This window comes from Arachis ipaensis, chromosome B8 (genome assembly GCF_059453495.1).
Source record: "Arachis ipaensis isolate K30076 ecotype BB chromosome B8, ASM5945349v1, whole genome shotgun sequence".
In the NCBI taxonomy this organism is placed as follows: Eukaryota; Viridiplantae; Streptophyta; class Magnoliopsida; order Fabales; family Fabaceae; genus Arachis; species Arachis ipaensis.
In genome coordinates, this window is record NC_142443.1 from 69,023,837 (window position 1) to 69,035,732 (window position 11,896).

Sequence of the window (11,896 nt, forward strand, 5' to 3'; positions counted from 1 at the left end):
ACACTTCTCTTCATCTCAAAATTCGAACCCTCTCTTCCTCTTGGTGTTCGAATTTCTCTTCTTCTATTCTTATCTTCTTCCACTCACATAAAGGAATCTCTATACTGTGACATAGAGGATTCCATATTTTATGTTCTCTTCTTTTTCATATGAGCAGGAACAAGGATAAGAACATTCTTGTTGAAGCTAATCCTGAACCTGAAAGGACTCTGAAGAGGAAGCTAAGGAAAGCTAAAGCTCAACTCTCTAGAGAAAATCTGACAGAAATTTTTGAAAAAGAAGATAACATGGCCGAAAATAATAACAATGCAAGGAAGATGCTTGGTGACTTTACTGCACCTAATTCCAATTTACATGGAAGAAGCATCTCGATCCCTGCCATTGGAGCAAACAACTTTGAGCTTAAACCTCAATTAGTTTCTCTGATGCAACAGAACTGCAAGTTTCATGGACTTCCATCCGAAGATCCTTTTCAGTTCTTAACTGAATTCTTGTAGATCTGTGATACTGTTAAGACCGATGGGGTTGATCCCGAGGTCTACAGGCTTATGCTTTTCCCGTTTGCTGCACGAGACAGAGCTAGAATATGGTTGGACTCTCAACCTAAAAATAGCCTGAACTCTTGGGATAAGCTGGTCACGACTTTCTTAGCCATGTTCTTTCCTCCTCAAAAGCTTAGTAAGCTTAGAGTGGATGTTCAGACCTTCAAACAGAAAGAAGGTGAATCCCTCTATGAAGTTTGGGAGAGATACAAGGAACTGACCAAAAAGTGTCCTTCTGATATGCTTTCAGAATGGACCATTCTGGATATATTCTATGATGGTCTGTCTGAGTTATCAAAGATGTCACTGGACCATTCTGCAGGTGGATCCATTCACCTAAAGAAAACTCCTGCAGAAGCTCAAGAACTCATTGACATGGTTGCAAATAACCAGTTCATGTACACTTCTGAAAGGAATCCTGTGAATAATGGGACGCCCATGAGGAAAAGAGTTCTTGAAATTGATACTCTGAATGCCATATTGGCTCAGAATAAAATATTGACTCAGCAAGTCAATATGATCTCTCAGAGTCTGAATAAATTGAAGGAATCATCCAACAGCACTAAAGAGGCATCTTCTGAAGAAGAAGTTTATGATCCTGAGAACCCTGCAATAGTAGAGGTGAATTACATGGGTGAACCCTATGGAAACACCTATAATCCCTCATGGAGAAATCATCCAAATTTCTCATGGAAGGATCAATAAAAGCCTCAACAAGGTTTTAATAATGGTGGAAGAAACAGGTTTAGCAATAGCAAGCCTTTTCCATCATCCACTCAGCAACAGACAGAGAATTCTGAGCAGAATCCATCTAGCTTAGCAAATATAGTCTCTGATCTATCTAAGGCCACTTTAAGTTTCATGAATGAAACAAGGTCCTCCATTAGAAATTTGGAGGCACAAGTGGGCCAGCTGAGTAAAAGAGTCACTGAAACTCCTCCTAGTACTCTCTCAAGCAATACAGAAGAGAATCCAAAAAGAGAGTGCAAGGCCATTGATTTAACCATCATGGCCGAACCTACAAGGGAGGGAGAGGACGTGAATCCCAGTGAGGAAAACCTCCTAGGACGTCCAGTGATCAACAAGGAGTTTCCCTCTGAGGAACCAAAGGAATTTGAGTGTCATCTAGAGACCATAGAGATTCCATTGAACCTCCTTATGCCATTCATGAGCTCTAATGAGTATTCTTCTTCTGAAGAGAATGAAGATGTTACTGAAGAGCAAGTTGTCAAGTACCTTGGTGCAAGCATGAAGCTGAATGCCAAATTATTTGGTAATGAGACTTGGGAAGATGAACCTCCCTTGCTCATCAATGAACTAAGTGATTTGGATCAACTGAGATTGCCTCAGAAGAAATAGGATCCTGGAAAGTTCTTAACACCTTGTACCATAGGCACCATAACCTTTGAGAAGGCTCTATGTGACCTTGGATCAGTGATAAACCTCATGCCACTCTCTGTAATGGAGAAACTGGAAATTTTTGAGGTGCAAGCTGCCAGAATCTTATTAGAGATGGCAGACAACTCCAGAAAACAGGCTTATGGACAAGTAGAGGACGTGCTAGTAAAGGTTGAAGGCCTTTACATCCCTGCTGATTTCATAATCCTGGATACTGGGAAGGATAAGGATGAATCCATCATCCTTGGAAGACCTTTCCTAGCCACAGCAAGAGCTGTTATTGATGTGGACAGAGGAGAGTTAGTCCTTCAACTGAATGAGGACAACCTTATGTTTAAAACTCAAGGATTTCCTTCTGTAACCATGGAGAGGAAGCATGAAAAGCTTCTCTCACTGCAGAGTCAACCAAAGCCCCCACAGTCAAACTCTAAGTTTGGTGTTGGGAGGTTCCAACAATGCTTTGAACATCTGTGAGGCCCCATGAGAGCTCACTATCAAGCTATTGACATTAAAAAAGCGCTTGTTGGGAGATAACCCAATGTTATCTAATCATGTTTATTTATTCTCCATTGCTATTTTATGTTTTCTTTAGGTTGATGATCATGTGAAGTCACAAAAAACTACTGAAAAATTAAAAACAGAGTTAAAAATAGAATGAAAAATAGCACACCCTGGAAGAGAACAGTCTGGCGTTTAAACGCCAGAAACAAGCATCTGTCTGGCATTTAACGCCAGAAACAGGCACCAAGCTGGCGTTTAACGCCAGAAACAAGCATCTGTATGGCGTTTAACGCCAGAAATAGGCACCAAGATGGCGTTTAACGCCAGAAACAAGCATCTACCTGGCGTTAAACGCCAGAACGGAGCATGGAAGTGGCGTTTAACGCCAGAAACAGGCAGCAGTCTGGCGTTAAACGCCAGGATTGCATGTATAGGGCATTTTACACGTCTAAAGGGTACATAGATAAAAAATCCTTGACACCTCAGGATCTGTAGACCCCACAGGATCCCTACCTAACCCTATTCTCTCCTCTTCACACCTTTTCATAACTCTCTTCCCCAAATGCCCTTCACCAATCACTTCAATCACTCCTTCCCATCACCCCCTCACCACTCACATCCATCTTCTCTTCCCCATAAACCCACCTACCTTCAAATTCAGAATATTTTCCCTCCCAAACCTAACCCTAAATGGCCGAACCCTAAACCCCTCCCCACTTCTATATAAACCCCTCATTCCTTCTTATATTTCATACAACACAACCCTCTCTTCTTCCACTTGGCCGAAACCTACTCTCTCTCCCTCTCCTCCATTTCTCTTCTTCTTCTACTTCTTTCTTTCTTCTTTTGCTCGGGGACGATCAAACATTTTAAGTTTGGTGTGGTAAAAGAATTACTTTTTGTTTTTCCATAACCATTTATGGCACCTAAGGCCAGAGAAACCTCTAGAAAGAGGAATGGGAAGGCAATTGCTTCCACCTACGAGTCATGGGAGATGGAGAGATTCATCTCAAAGGTCCATCAAGACCATGATGAGCGGATAATTTATACGCTTTTTGGCATTGTTTTTAGTATGTTTTTAGTAGAATCTAGTTACTTCTAGGGATGTTTTCATTAGTTTTTATGTTAAATTCACATTTCTGGACTTTACTATGAGTTTGTGTGTTTTTCTGTGATTTCAGGTATTTTCTGGCTGAAATTGAGGGACTTGAGCAAAAATCAGATTCAGAGGTTGAAGAAGGACTGCTGATGCTGTTGGATTCTGACCTCCCTGCACTCAAAATGGATTTTCTGGAGCTACAGAACTTGAAATGGCGCACTTCTAATTGCGTTGGAAAGTAGACATCCAGGGCTTTCCAGCAAAATATAATAGTCCATACTTTGCTCAAGTTTAGATGACGCAAACTGGCGTTCAACGCCAGCTCTCTGCCCAATTCTGGCGTCCAGCGCCAGAAACAAGTTGCAAAGTGGAGTTCAACGCCCAAACTGGCACCAAAACTGGCGTTCAACTCCAGGAATGACCTCTACACGTGTGACACTCAAGCTCAGCCCAAGCACACACCAAGTGGGCCCCAGAAGTGGATTTATGCATCAATTACTTACTTCTGTAAACCCTAGTAGCTAGTTTATTATAAATAGGACATTTTACTATGGTATTAGACATCCTGGATTGTATTTTTGATCCTGTGATCTCGTTTTGGGGGCTGGCCATTCGGCCATGCCTGGACCTATCACTTATGTATTTTCATACGGTAGAGTTTCTACACTCCATAGATTAAGGTGTGGAGCTCTGCTGTTCCTCAAAGATTAATGCAAAGTACTACTGTTTTCTATTCAATTCATCTTATTTCGCTTCTAAGATATTCATTCGCACTTCAACCTGAATATGATGAACGTGACAATCATCATCATTCCCTATGAACGCGTGCCTGACAACCACTTCCGTTCTACATTAGATTGAATGAGTATCTCTTGGATCTCTTAATCAGAATCTTCGTGGTGTAAGATAGAATGATGGCGGCATTCAAGAGAATTCGGAAAGTCTAAACCTTGTCTGTGGTATTCCGAGTAGGATTCAATGATTGAATGATTGTGACGAGCTTCAAACTCGCGAGTGCTGGGCGTAGTGACAGACGCAAAAGGAGGGTGAATCCTATTCCAGCATGATCGGGAACCTCAGATGATTAGCCGTGCCGTGACAGGGCATCTTGGACCATTTTCACAAGAGGAGGGGATGTAGCCACTGACAACGGTGATGCCCTTGCATAAAGCCAGGCATAGAAAGGAGTAAGACTGATTGGATGAAGATAGCAGGAAAGCAGAGGTTCAGAGGAACGATTTCATCTCCATACGCTTATCTGAAATTCTCACCAATGATTTACATAAGTATTTCTATGCTTATTTTACTATCTATTTTCGAAAACCCCATTACTATTTTATATCTGCTTGACTGAGATTTACAAGGTGACCATAGCTTGCTTCAAGCCAACAATCTCCGTGGGATTCGACCCTTACTCACGTAAGGTATTACTTGGACGACCCAGTGCACTTGCTGGTTAGTTGTGTGAAGTTGTGAACCATGGTATTGGCATCATGTTTTTGGCGCCATTGCCAGGGAAAGAAAGAGCAATGAATTTTACATAATCAAAGTGTAATCACAAATTCGTGCACCATATTTTTGGCGCCGTTGCCGGGGATTGTTTGAGTTTGGACAACTGACGGTTCATCCTGTTGCTCAGATTAGGTAATTTTCTTCTTATTTTGTTTTCAAAAAGTTTTCAAAAATCTTTCAAAAATTTTTCTTTTGTTTTCGAAAAAAAAAAGAAAAAAAAATGTTTTTTAAAAAAAAATATATTCTTCTTCAGAATTTTTAAGAATGAATTCTAGTGTTTCATGAAGCATGTTGAAGCCTATCTGGCTGTAAAGCCATACCCAAACTGCTTTGGGATTGGTCTTCAACTAATCACCTCAATGGAGCCATGTCCAATTCTTCTGGATAGGGTATGTCAGGCGTGTCATGTCTGAGTTACATACTAAAGCTTGGCTGGCTATTAAGCCATGCCTGACCCTTTGATTGGAGCTTTAGACTAAGAGCATAAGATTCCTGGAATTCATATTAAAAATTTTGGAATCCTTATTTTTGTTTTTCAAATAATTTTCGAAAAAAAAAATATAAAAAAATTAGAAAATCATAAAAATCAAAAATATTTTTGTGTTCTTATTTGAGTCTTGAGTCATGTTATAAGTTTGGTGTCAATTGCATTTTCATCTTGCATTTTTCGAAAATTTCATGCATTCATAGTGTTCTTCATGATCTTCAAGTTGTTCTTGGTAAGTCTTCTTGTTTGATCTTTGCATTTGCATGTTTTGTGTCTTTTCTTGTTTTTCATATGCATTCTTGAATTCTTAGTGTCTAAGCATTAAAGAATTCTAAGTTTGGTGTCTTGCATGTTTTCCCTGCATTAAAAATTTTTCAAAAATGTGTTCTTGATGTTCATCATGATCTTCATAGTGTTCTTGGTGTTCATCTTGACATTCATAGCATTCTTGCATACATTCATTGTTTTGATCCATAACTTTCATGCATTGCATCATTTTTCTTGTTTTTCTCTCTCATCATAAAAATTCAAAAATCAAAAAAATATCTTTCCCTTTTTCTCTCTTAAAATTTCGAAAATTAGATTTGACTTTTTCAAAAATTTTTAAAATCTAGTTGTTTTTATGAGTCAAATCAAATTTTCAATTTTAAAAGAAAAAATTTCTTATCTTTTTCAAAATCTTTTTCAAAAATCAAATCTTTTTCCAATTTTTTTAGTTATTTTCGAAAATTTCAAAAATATTTTTCAAAAAAATCTTTTTCTTATTTTTATATCAAATTTTCGAAAATAACAATAACAATTAATGTTTTGATTCAAAAATTTCAAGTTTGTTACTTGCTTGTTAAGAAAGATTCAAACTTTAAGTTCTAGAATCATATCTTGTGATTTCTTGTGAATCAAGTCATTAATTGTGATTTTAAAAATCAAATCTTTTTCAAAACTAATTTCAATCATATCTTTTCAAAAATATCTTCTTATCTTATCTTTTTCAAAAATATGATTTTAAAATATCTTTTCTAACTTCCTATCTTCTTATCTTTTCAAAATTGATTTTCAAATTTGTTTCAACTAACTAACTAACTTTTTGTTTGTTTCTTATCTTTTTCAAAACCACCTAACTAACTCTTTCTCTCCAATTTTTGAAAATATCTCCCTCTTTTTCAAAAAGTTCTTTTTAATTAACTAATTATTTTGATTTTTTATTTTAATTTTCGAAAAAAAAACTACTAACCTTTTTCAAAAACTATTTTCGAAAATCACTAAATCTTTTTCAAAAATTATTTTTCGAAAATTCTCTCCTCTTCTCATCCCCTTCTATTTATTTATTCATCTACTAACAATAAGGAACCTCTTTACTGTGACATAGAGGATTCCTCTTCTTTTCTTTTTCTCTTCTCTTTCTTATGAGCAGGGACAAAGAAAAAGGCATTCTTGTTGAAGCTGATCCAGAACCTGAAAGGACTCTGAAGAGAAAACTAAGAGAAGCTAAATTACAACAATCCAGAGAGAACCTTATTGAAAATTTCGAACAAGTAAAGGGGATGGCAGCCAAACCCAACAACAATAATGCAAGGAGAATGCTTGGTGACTTTACTGCACCTAATTCCAATTTACATGGAAGAAGCATCTCCATTCCTACCATTGGAGGAAACAATTTTGAGCTGAAACCTCAGCTAGTTTCTCTGATGCAGCAGAACTGCAAGTTTCATGGACTTCCATCTGAAGATCCTTTTCAGTTCTTAACTGAATTCTTGCAGATCTGTGATACTGTTAAGACTAATGGAGTAGATCCTGAAGTCTACAGGCTCATGCTTTTCCCATTTGCTGTAAGAGACAGAGCTAGAATATGGTTGGACTCTCAACCTAAGGATAGCTTGAACTCTTGGGATAAGCTGGTCACGGCTTTCTTAGCCAAGTTCTTTCCTCCTCAAAAGCTGAGCAAGATTAGAGCTGATGTTCAAACCTTCAGACAAAAAGAAGGTGAATCCCTCTATGAAGCTTGGGAAAGATACAAACAGCTGACCAAAAAGTGTCCCTCTGACATGCTTTCAGAATGGACCATCCTGAATATATTCTATGATGGTCTGTCTGAATTAGCAAAGATGTCATTGGATACTTCTGCAGGTGGATCCATTCACCTAAAGAAAACGCCTGCAGAAGCTCAAGAACTCATTGACATGGTTGCTAATAACTAGTTCATGTACACTTCTGAGAGGAATCCTGTGAGTAATGGGACGCCTATGAAGAAGGGAGTCCTTGAAGTTGATACTCTGAATGCCATATTGGCTCAGAACAAAATATTGACTCAGCAAGTCAATATGATTTCTCAGAGTTTGACTGGAATGCAAGCTGCATCCAACAGTACTCAAGAGGCTTCTTATGAAGAAGAAGCTTATGATCCTGAGAACCCTGCAATAGCAGAGGTAAATTATATGGGTGAACCTTATGGAAACACATATAATCCATCATGGAGAAATCACCCAAATCTCTCATGGAAGGATCAAAAGCCTCAACAAGGTTTTAATAATGGTGGAAGAAACAGATTTAGCAATAGCAAGCCTTTTCCAGCATCTACTCAGCAACAGACAGAGAACTCTGAACAAAACACTTTTAATTTAGCAAACTTAGTCTCTGATCTATCCAAGGCCACTACAAGTTTCTTGAATGAAATAAGGTCTTCCATTAGAAATTTGGAAGCACAAGTGGGCCAGCTGAGTAAAAGGATCACTGAAATCCCTCCTAGTACTCTCCCAAGCAACACAGAAGAGAATCCAAAAGGAGAGTGCAAGGCCATTGACATAAGCACCATGGCCGAACCTGTAAGAGAAGGAGAGGACATAAGATCGTGCAGAGGATTAGTAGACGACCTTCCACCTTTTGATGACGATCCACCTGACTTGATTTTTGAAGACCCAGAACGTACTTTCCCTCGCTTTAGTAGTTTAGAGGGACTAGGTGAGTATAGAGTCTAGGCTAGCCTGGGCGCCAGCTTAGGGACTTCTTGAACAGGTCAGGGCTTGGGATGTTGTATGTATATATATGTATATAGTTATTATCTAGCTATATCTAGGGGTGTTCTAACTAAAACTATATACTCTAATAATGGCTGAATCACTGAATGTTGTTAACTACTTGAGATGTATTTATGTGTGGTTGTTTATAATTGTTTTATCTGTTATTATTTGTGAATTGAATATGAATGATACTGTTTGTTAATCCAAGCGTTTTAAAAAAAAAAGTACCTCACAAATTAACTACGTTTTTAACAACGAATCAGGCTCATATGATAAATAATAGATAATAATTAGGAAGACAAGTTGGTAGCGCTCAGTTTCTAGTATGATCATGACGTACCAGAAATTGGGTCGTTACACAGAGAACATGCAGAGACCAACAACAACAATCATTCTATACAGGTTTTAGTTTTTAGATATAGTTTTTACTCCTCCTTTAGGTTTTCTCTCTACACATTCATAGTTTTTAGGATTTGTTATTTTCATTGTTTTTGCATTGGGATATTGAGAAGAGTTATTGCCTCATCAAGACTTCGTCATTCTAGTTCATTCTCTTTACTTGTCTCTTACTCTTCCATGTCTTTTAATTGATTCCTTTGAGTTTCATTTATCATGTCTTCCTTTAATTCCCTTTCCTATGTTATAATTTCTACATTCACAATGAGCGAGTAGTTCCCTAACTTGATGGGGAGTTGATTGAAAGGAACCCTTGAGTTGGGGTGCTTAAAAGAAAAATTATAATTGGGTTTATTATTGGAATGCTCTCTAATCACTGACACTAATCCTTTTCAATTGAGCGGATTGGAACTTGTGAATAGAAACAGCATTCTAACTTGTTTGACTTTCCCTTACCTAGTAAGGGATAACTAAACAGAACAACCTTTAATTATCAATTAATCTTGAAAGTACTTCAACAAGAATAGGGCTTCCAACTAATCTACTCCCAGTCAAGGCTTTTATTTAAATTAATTAATTTCTCCAATTTAATTTCCTGTTTATTCAACCCAAACTCTTTTTGAAAACATATGATTAATAAAATAGCACACCTTTCTACAACTCGTTGGGAGACGACCTGGGATTCATACTCCCAGTATTTTAATTTTGATTTCTGTGACATCCTTCTAAATTGATAAGCGAATTCTGGTTGGTTAAGAACTATACTTGCAACGCATATCTTATAACAATTCTTAACTCGCCAATTTTCGCCACGCAACTTTTGGCGCCGTTGTCGAGGAGTTGCAATAGAGTGTTAAAGTTATTAATTGGAATTTATTTATTTGCATTTTATTTTATTTTGCTACTATGAGTTGCTTGTTTCTGTCGTTAGATGACGCGTTCACTTCCTGATCCAAGCTTGCCAGCATTCGATCCTGAGATTGAAAGAACTATTTCACAAATAAGGCAAGCTCGGCGTCGATTAGTCCTCTCAGAGGGCGAATCTGAAACATTATTTGAGGAGGAAACCAGCCCCCGTTCTACTGATTCGGTTGATTTACGTACAGGTAACATGGCAACAGCCAGAAGAGTTACTATCCAGGAGGCTGGAGCCCCTGATTTTTCAATGCAACCGTTTCAAGCGCATCATGCAGCGGTGGCTACAGACTTTGAAATAAAGACTGCACTGCTCAATTTGATGCCCAAGTTTCATGGCTTACCTGCTCAAGAGCCTATAAAGCACCTGAGAGATTTTCAAGCAGCCTGTTCTACTGTCAGGCGTGATGGTGCAGATGAAATTTTAATTTTGTTGAAAGCTTTCCCATTCTCTCTTGAGGGGAAAGCAAGAGAGTGGTACTACACTCAACCCGCAACAACTGTATCCGACTGGGATACACTTAGAAGGGAATTTTTGGAAAAATTCTTTCCAGCTGAAGTTACTGATAAACTAAGGAAAGACATTTCCATGATTGTTCAGGACGAATCCGAGATTCTCTATGAGTACTGGGAGCGTTTCAATAATCTTCTGGAAGCATGCCCCCATCATATGATTGACAAGATAGTGTTACTCGGTTACGTCACACAGGGCATGAGGCCCCAAGATAAGACCACATTGGAGAGTGCTAGCAATGGGTCTAAGAAAAAGTACAAGACCATTGATGAGGCATGGCAATTGATCAGTGACTTAGCTGAATCTACTCAGAATCACAAGAAGAAACAAGACCGTTCAAAAGCCGTTGCAGAAGTATCCTCTAGCAGAGAGACTGCTGCTCTAACTCAGAGTATCTGTGAAATGACCAACTTGCTGAAGCAGATGCAATTGAATCAACAACAAGTTTAGCAAGCTCAACCTTCTCCACCACAGCAAAGCCAACAGTTAGTCCCACAGAGAGTTTGCGGAGTCTGTGCTGATTATAGCCATTATACTGATGAATGCCCACAGCTCCAGCAGGAAGACAACACCGTGGCAGCCACTCATAACTTCTATGACTGCCCCAACCAAGGGTACAATCAAGGTGGCAATTACAGCCATAGATGGTAGGACAATTCTAACCAGAATTGGAGGGACAACAACAACAGAGGAGGCAGAGACAATCAGGAAAATCAGAGGTAGAATAATAACAACAACAGGCAGCAGAACCAGAACCAGCCTTACAGAGCACCACACCTGAGGCAATCCCAAGGATCACAGAATACCCAACAGCAGACCTCTCAAATTACTTATCCTTCTTCATCTGCTAATGATGATTTACTGCAATCTATTGATCGGAGACAACAGACCATGGAAAATAACCTTTATGCTACACTAAATGGTCTGAACTCTACTTTGCAAGCTCTTTTTTCACAGATTGGATCAATGACTAATTTGAATAACCAACCTTTGAGCTCCAGTGGAATCCCCTCTCAACCATTACCCAATCCAAAGGGTGGCATCAACGCTATCACCCTGAGGTCCGAAACCACACTGCAGGAGAGGAATCAGGAGGAGCCAAGCCAATCAGAACACGACTCAGTTGAAGAGGTGGTGGAAATAGAAGATACTGAAGAGGAAAAGGACTTATAGGATATTGCTGAAAAAGAAGAAGCTCAACCACAGGAAGAGGTACCTAAGGGCGCAGACACTGCAGAGGACACCACTCCCATTCCATTTCCACAACTTGCGAGGAAACCTAGGAAGCAGCTGGAACCTGATCCCAAAATGGTAGAGATATTAAAAAAGGTTGAGGTAACTGTTCCCCTTTTTGATGTTATTCAACAGGTACCTAAATATTCAAAGTTTTTAAAATATTTATGTATACATAAAGACAAAATTAATGAATTAGAAACTATTCCTTTAGGAAGTTCCATATCTGCTTTAATGGGAGGTTTACCTGAGAAGTGTAGTGACCCAGGTCCTTGTATGGTTAAT

General features: G+C 38.6%; 2 non-coding genes across 2 annotated transcripts; both read right to left on the reverse strand.

The window, feature by feature from the left end:
* Positions 1-680: 680 nt before the first annotated feature.
* On the reverse strand, positions 681-788 carry LOC148548459 (small nucleolar RNA R71). The gene has a single exon (XR_015898642.1). It is a non-coding gene; the product is annotated as a small nucleolar RNA R71 (small nucleolar RNA).
* Positions 789-10,432: 9,644 nt separating this feature from the next.
* LOC148548460 (small nucleolar RNA R71) lies at positions 10,433-10,540 on the reverse strand. The gene has a single exon (XR_015897520.1). It is a non-coding gene; the product is annotated as a small nucleolar RNA R71 (small nucleolar RNA).
* Between the last annotated feature and the right edge of the window lie 1,356 nt (positions 10,541-11,896).